This window comes from Hyalella azteca, unplaced genomic scaffold (assembly GCF_000764305.2).
Source record: "Hyalella azteca isolate HAZT.00-mixed unplaced genomic scaffold, Hazt_2.0.2 contig7231, whole genome shotgun sequence".
NCBI classification, from domain to species: domain Eukaryota; kingdom Metazoa; phylum Arthropoda; class Malacostraca; order Amphipoda; family Hyalellidae; genus Hyalella; species Hyalella azteca.
In genome coordinates, this window is record NW_025937359.1 from 112,110 (window position 1) to 119,936 (window position 7,827).

Sequence of the window (7,827 nt, forward strand, 5' to 3'; positions counted from 1 at the left end):
CGACGCTGCAAACCACGGTAGAACTGATTTATAGAATCAGTGCCAGAATAAGTCCGAATGCATTTACTGTCATCAATGACCATAAGATAAAAATATCTTTTAGGGAAATGGCATTAAAGGAAACTGCAAAGAATTTATTGTACGTTTAAAAATCTGTGTCAAACCCATAAGCACTCCAGGCGCCGTTACCTAAATGATAAACGCATAATCAATTTTAAACGTTAACTGAATTTTGATCCTGCTTAATTTACGCGTAAAGATCCCCAGAACAGCCGAAACATTAGTTGGAACGATGGTCAGCATTGTTTGTAGTTATCAATTAGACATTTTAATTAATTAAGCCTTTAAATACGAATATCATTGTTGACGGGCAACGTATCGATCCGCAGTCATAGAAATGCGATCATGCACCACTCGCATGTACTCATCGAACCAATGAAGTCATGCCAACCAGTTTGAAGACTCTAACATTTTAACTGAAATTCCACCCCGAGACAGATTATATTTTCTTTTGGTGTAGTAAATATTTAGGTGTAGCGAATGTAAATCCGAATATTTTGAGAATTTGAGCTGAATTCCCCTAGTTTCGCTTACAACATTTTGTAAATATATAGGAACTTGGAAAAAAACATTAGCCGATTTGAAATTTTCTATTAATTGAACACTAATAAACATACAAGAGTACTATTTTTATGCTGAAAAGGAAACTCAACACGTTTTTTCATACAATAACAAAAGTGCTCAATATGCCTATTAGTTATCACTGATTCACAGTGCGAAACCACATATCATTATTATTATATTATTGGCACAAACTACAATTTAATATTATAGACACACTATAATATCACTGCTATTATAGACACACATAGCACATTTCGTGGCCAAGACATTATTTTAACAGGAACTGAGTGGGCATCACTCGTGCCTGCTGCTGCTGCTACCCATCAGAAGTTCATGTAAGACGTGCGAGTTTTGTTCAGAAGAATACGTTGTACGAGTGATTAGCGTAAGTAATAAAGTAGTTGTGTTTTTTCTTTCAATCGTTATTTTTTTACACCCTAAATAGGTCAAGCAATAAACCATCTAAGCATGAAATACGTTAATCTAGAATCGCCCAATTCCACAAGGCACGACGAATAAAGTTTAAACATTGATCAGCATGGTTAACGATGTTAGTCTAGTTCGTATTGATTCAAATTTAAGGTATCGATAGTCGATCGAGTTTTAGTCTCCATACACGCAAGCTTACGATAATAACAACTTCAGAAACAATCTCATTCCAATTTCTGAAGCATGTTTTGGCGTGTCAATAGTCAGGCTTACTATAAGGATCACTTATATACTAATATTATAGAAACTTGAATCAGGCCAACACTTAAACGGAATTGAAAAATAATTTTTTTCCGATTATCGGAGTGGACAATGTTGATCAATTACTGACTTGAGTTGTTGAATTCTGTGGCGTGATGAAACTTACGAACAGTAATGATTGTTTTTGACAGCTTTTTGTGTGGTTGTGCTGAGAATTTTCTTCCCTACTTTGTACTGATTGTTTCACAAGAGAATAACGTCTTCTTGCACAACACTAAAACTGTGCATGTGATCTGGTCCTTTCTTATCATCCATCCAACCACTAATGCCTCATGGTCAGGCCCATGGTAACTATGTTTTCGGAATTGCTTAATAACTTGTAAAATTAATTGAGCTGCAGAGCTTGCCGTAAGGCTAAATTTGTCTGTTATGTTGAACGTCGTCGAGTCGTTGGATCGAAACAGCAACATCTCTGTGTTATATGCGCCTATTTTGGCACACACTTCGACATTTTTAATTTAAAAGGCATGTAAATGAGTTATTTATTATAGATAATTTCTCTCTTCATAATAATATATTGATCCACTCTTTCAAATTTAGAGTCAAAATATAACAATACTAAAATAATAATAATTATTATTATTTTCATTTTTAAGTTATTATATTATACAAATTTAAATTATAAATTATTATAAAAATATTATTTGTTACCACTCAATCTGCTTTGAATATCTAATCAATTACTTATTGAAGTTATTCATATTGTTAAAAATCGGTAGTAATGAATGTGATGATTAATTTTCTTAATAGTGCCTGACTTGAGTGCTGTGTACAAAATCCATCGGTATTCAAAGTAGTAGAGACTTCATACAAGTTACTGACAGTAAAATATTTCCATTCAATGATGTATGAATTAAACTGCAAGATTAAAAAATCTTTGATTATTGTGTTAATCGTATTTGATTATGTTGATCGATTGTTGATTCTTTTGTGTTCAAGCCAACAGTGTTCTCAATGTAATATCTGTACCACTGATCCAGAAGTTTCTATCTGGCCGTACTAAGTATTGTATTCTTTCATTTGAACAGCACGCGAGTCCAAACGTATTGACTGGTGAGCTCGTCAAACTGATATTTAAGCGGAGAAGGAGATTAAACATAGAGTTTCAAGTCTTGCCTTTTGAAACTATACCATAAACTTGGGCTTCACACCGTACAATAATCTATAAACGCACACCTTCCGCATTCCAACTTCTGTAAATTCTAAGTTAAAATGTCAATGAACAAATTTAAAATAACAAATTAAATTCAAATAAAAATTTTTTATAGTACAATTTAATTTCATGTAAAATTTTTTGGAAAATTTTTTGGACTACTCTTGGCTCCTGCAAATCTCTCACCACTGTTTGTTTACGTTATGCGTTGCAATACTTTTTACTTAGCTGCATTTTTAGCTTTGGATATATTCATTGGCTGATATATACTATTATATCAAAATCAAGTAACTCAAATAACATTGCTCATTGTAAACTGAAAATTTGAATCAGTGCACGCGCCTAAGTGAGTCCAGTTTTAAGGAAATACAGAACTATTTAAGCAAAAAACTAGCATATTTTACGACCATTACGATAATTTATTCATTTACCTAATGGCCTAGCAGAAGCCACTGAAGAATTATCAACTGAGAGAAATGCTATAGAGAAAGGACCGAGCTAACTAGAGTGAGCCTATGGTATGAATTTTCTAAAGTAATTACATTCCATATTTTCAATTTGATGGCACAAAAAGAAGATGGCGATATTTGCCTTGACATGCCAGAAACACTGAATCAACAAACGCTGGCTCGGCGACTGGCGTGCAGAAGCCGATATTGGCTGCACGCGTCCAATTGGCTAAGCCTTATAATTGTTCTGGTTTCACTAGAACGGTCGACAAACTAAAACCAAACTCTAATTTTGCAAGTGTGGATCAATATATTATTATGAAGAGAGAAATTATCTATAATAAATAACTCATTTATACATCAAATAATGTCGAAGTGTGTGCCAAAATAGGCGTACATAACACGGAGATGTTGCTGTTTCAATCCAACGACTCGACGACGTTCAACACATCAGGCAAATTTAGCCTTACGGCAAGCTCCGCAGCTAATTTAAATCTACAAGTAAGCAATTCCAAAAACAATACTCACGACGGGCAGGACCAAAAGGTAATAGTGATTGGATGGATGATGAGAAAAAATAATATCCCATGCACGGTTTTAGTGTTTTGCAAGAAGACGTTATCCTCTAGTGAAACAATCAGTACATAGTAGGCAAGAAAATTCTCAGCATTAATTCCACCACAACCATACAAAAAGCTGTCAAAAACATAAGGTTCCGTTCGTAAAGCTTCATCACGCTAAAGAATTCTACAACTCAAGTCAGTAATTAATCTATATTGTCTACTCTGATATTAAGAACAAATTTGTTTTTCAATTTCATTAAAGTTTTTACAAGTGTTGGACTGACTCTATTTTCTGTAATTACGGGTATAAGTGAACCTGCAGAGTAAGCCTGACTATTGACACGGTAAAACAAGCGTCAGAAATTGAAATGAAATTGTTTCTGAAGTTGTTATTGTCGTAAGCTTGCGTGTATGAAGACTGAAACTCGATCGACTGTCGAAGCCTTGAATATGAATCTAATACGAACTAAACTAACATCGTTAACCATGCTGATCAATGCTCAAACTTTATTCGTCGTGCCTTGTGGAATTGGGCGATTCTAGATTAACGTATTTCATGCTTATAAGGATTATTGCTTCAGCTGTTTAGGGTATTAAAAAATAATTATTCTTCGAAAAAACACAACTACTTTATTACTTACGCTAATTACTCGTACAATGTATTCTTCTGAATAAAACTTGCACGTTTTACATGAACATCTGATGGGTAGCAGCAGCAGCAGGCACGAGTGATGCCCTCTCAGTTCCTGTTAAAATAATGTCTTGGCCACGAAATGTGCTGTGTGTGTCTATTATCGGTGTTATTGTGTTTTTTTTATATTATTTTCTTGTTTCTTGTGTTAATATTATCTTTATGATGTTTTGTTTTTTCGTGTTGTTCATTAGTAATTGTTGTTCGGGTTTTTGTTGTGGGGTCCTCCTTCGCATTTGCTTCTTTTGCTTTGTCTTTCGTTTTTTTTTTTTCTGTGCATCTGGGCATATTGATAGTTTTTGTTATTGTATGATAGAATGTGTTTGTTTTCGTTTTCGGCATAGGCCTATTGCTTTTTTTTGTTTCTTGGTGTTTTCTTGATTTGATTTTTCAGGTCTGCTGCTTTTTTTTCCCGGTTTTTCCATATTTTCAAAATGTCGTAAGCTAAACTAGGGGAACTCAGATTCAGCTCGAATTCCCAAAATATTCAGATTTATATTCACTACGCCTAAATATTTACTACACCTAAACAAAATATAATTTGTCTCGGGTTGGAATTTCAGTTAAATGTTAGAGGCGTCAAACTGGTTGGCATGACTTCAGTGGATCGATGAGTACATGCGAGGAATGCATGAACGCATTGCTATGACTGCGGATACGTTGCCCGTCGTCAATGATATTCGTATTTAAAGGCTTAATTAATTAAAAGGTCTATTCGATAACTATAAACAATACTTACCATCGTTTCGGCCGTTCTGAGGATCTTAACGCGTAAATTAAGCAGGATCCAAATTCAGATAACGTTTAAATTAGACTATGCGTTTATAATTTAGACATCGGCATCTAGAGTACTTATCGATTTGAAACAGAGTTTTGAACGTACAATAAATTCTTTGCAGTTACCTTTAATGGCTTTTCCCTTGGAGATGTTCTTATCTTGTTCATGTGTCCATCGATGAAAGTTAATGCATTCGGATTTGTGCTGGCACTGATTCTATAAATTAGTTCACCGTGGTTTGCAACATCGTAGCCCTGAAGCCGAGTGTAGCTGTGCAGCTTTATGTTAAGCGTTGGCTCTTGGGCTAGATTAAGAGTTTAATTTGAGGCAAACGGCTGCTCTTCTCTTGATTTCGAGGTGAAATGTGAGATATAGAAAGGTGTTTTTTGAAGCTAGATTTGTCTGAAAGTGACTAATTAATCTGGAAGGCTGTGATATTACCTACTGCAGTCTCAGAGTAATTACATTCCCTCTTATTTCTTACATTTACTGCATGCTAAGAGCCGCTTATCATACTAATATATGCTGCTTCACCTCATTGGTTCTTGCCCAATATTAAAGATGTCTCTGACGCGTTATATAATCTACGAGCCACGTTATGTGTTATTACGCATTGTCGGGATCTTGCTAACTTAGCCGAGTTTGGTCATCCATTTCTTAATTTTCTTGCATATCTTGTGTAATTGCACCACATGCCACTATTTTTACACATGTACGCCTTACATGCCCCTCTATGTTGAGCCAGTGGCAATAATTAAGTATGTTACCATTCAAGGTTTGATGTTATCTTTGTTATAATAATGAATAATTATAATAATAATGAGTAAATATATAATCATCAAAGCTCGTATTTGAATTTCAAATTATTTATTTTTCACTTCACAGTATAAAGTCTGCGGCGCAAGCGTTGCGTGTGAGCGAGTGCAAGCTCGACTTTGTACTCGTACTTCTGCTGTGCTCTGTGTTTGGTTAATTCAGATTAGCCTGGGAAATGAGAGCTCGTCCAAATCTTGGGTCGCTATTATTATAAACATAAAATATATTTGTTTAAATTTTTTCAAGTGAGTTAGAAGCACGTCTTATGAATTCATTTCAGGAAGCTCGCATTTCTTTTATTCAAGTCGCTATTCGAGAATCTCCACTGAATTTCTAATTTCTGGATTCTCTACTGGATTTACGGATTTATCCTGAGGGTTTCCAATAAAGTACGAGTGAGGTTGCATTCCTTTCGAAGGATTCGAAAATGCGAATTTACTATGAAGTTCTGGATGAAACCGATGGTGTAAAACAAACATACAATGTTAAAAATAATTGCTTATAAATTAGAATGGGGCATGGTGTTAACAAGCTAATTAAAAGACTTTAACTTAACTAAATTTCTTAACAACTAAACTAAAACACGTATATATAAATGCTCCCTTCAACCAGGTAATTAGAGAACTAGCATCGGATTAATATCAAACACGTAAATGAAAATGAACTATAACCAAGTTGTGTACAACATACACACACTCAGCGAACGCTTTATTCATTAAGGTAACTGTTAGAACTTTAAATATAACATTAGGCGTATTATTCATTCATTCCGAATTATTCATTTATTTATGAATAGTCGTGTTCGCTAATGCATCATCGCTTCGAATGTCGAAGAATTGAGTGAAGTTAGATTAGTCTAAAACTTTTCAAAAAACTAATCCACTAGCAGAAAAGGAAAACGAAAATGTGTCATCAAAAAATTGAAGCATAGCCAGAACATTTCTTTCCATCTGCAGAAGCTGTATAATTAATGATGTAGAGGTCATAAATTAAACGTTATTTCATTGTTGGGTATTAGGCTTTTATTTAATAAATGTGTTGTCAATTTAGGATTAGTGTTAGAATATTTTTGAGAGTATTGGAACTGTGCTCAGAGATTGAGGACAGGAATAAATAGCAGTAAGAACGTGGACTTATAGAGGAAGACATCGTCGTGTGGCATGTGGAACGTAGCTCCTTGAACTGAAGACTTTTAATTTCCCGTGTTCTACGTAAACATGTGCTACGTGTCTCATTTTTATGCAGAAAGTCTGAAATAATTATTGATATGAAATAAAGTATTTCAATATGACTGTTAGGTTCACCTGATAGCAGAACCTGCTCATATACCCACGACAATGAGATGTATTTTCAATATCGACATGTTGCAGCTACTGACATGTAAAGCGAATTGAAGACATTTTGCAGTTCTTGACAGACAAAGCGAACTGAATTCCTGAGACACAAAATTTCCAAAAACTTTATAATAGATAAAATTTGATTTTTCTGAAATATACGTCGGTTTTAATAACTATTCAATGAAATTGGAGCATATTTTCTCCTGTTTCATAAGAAACACACAGCAAATAACACCAATGAGATTAAATACATATTATGTGTTGTCATATATCTCAGTGTTGTCATAATATTTCGTGATTTAATGCGTTTATTCATGTATTTATTTTTCTTGTGAAACATGCGCTCGCCCAACATTTTGATTGAAAAAGTTGATTTTTGTATCTAAATTAATACCATGCGCGATGAAAATCTCTAGAAACAAATAAAAATTATTATTTGTCTCACAATGTTATGACTATAATTACGAGTGCATATGATTTTTAAATGCAGGTTTCGTTGAAGACCAGAGAGTATTTCTTATTCACAATTTTCTTATTATTTTTCTCGATTCGGCGAATTAGGCTCTTGATAGGAAGTGAAAATCCAAATATCAGGTTTCCAAGGGACATTTTATTATAATTTTACGACGTTTCGAATGCAACTTCATTCATTATCAAGTAGAGGAC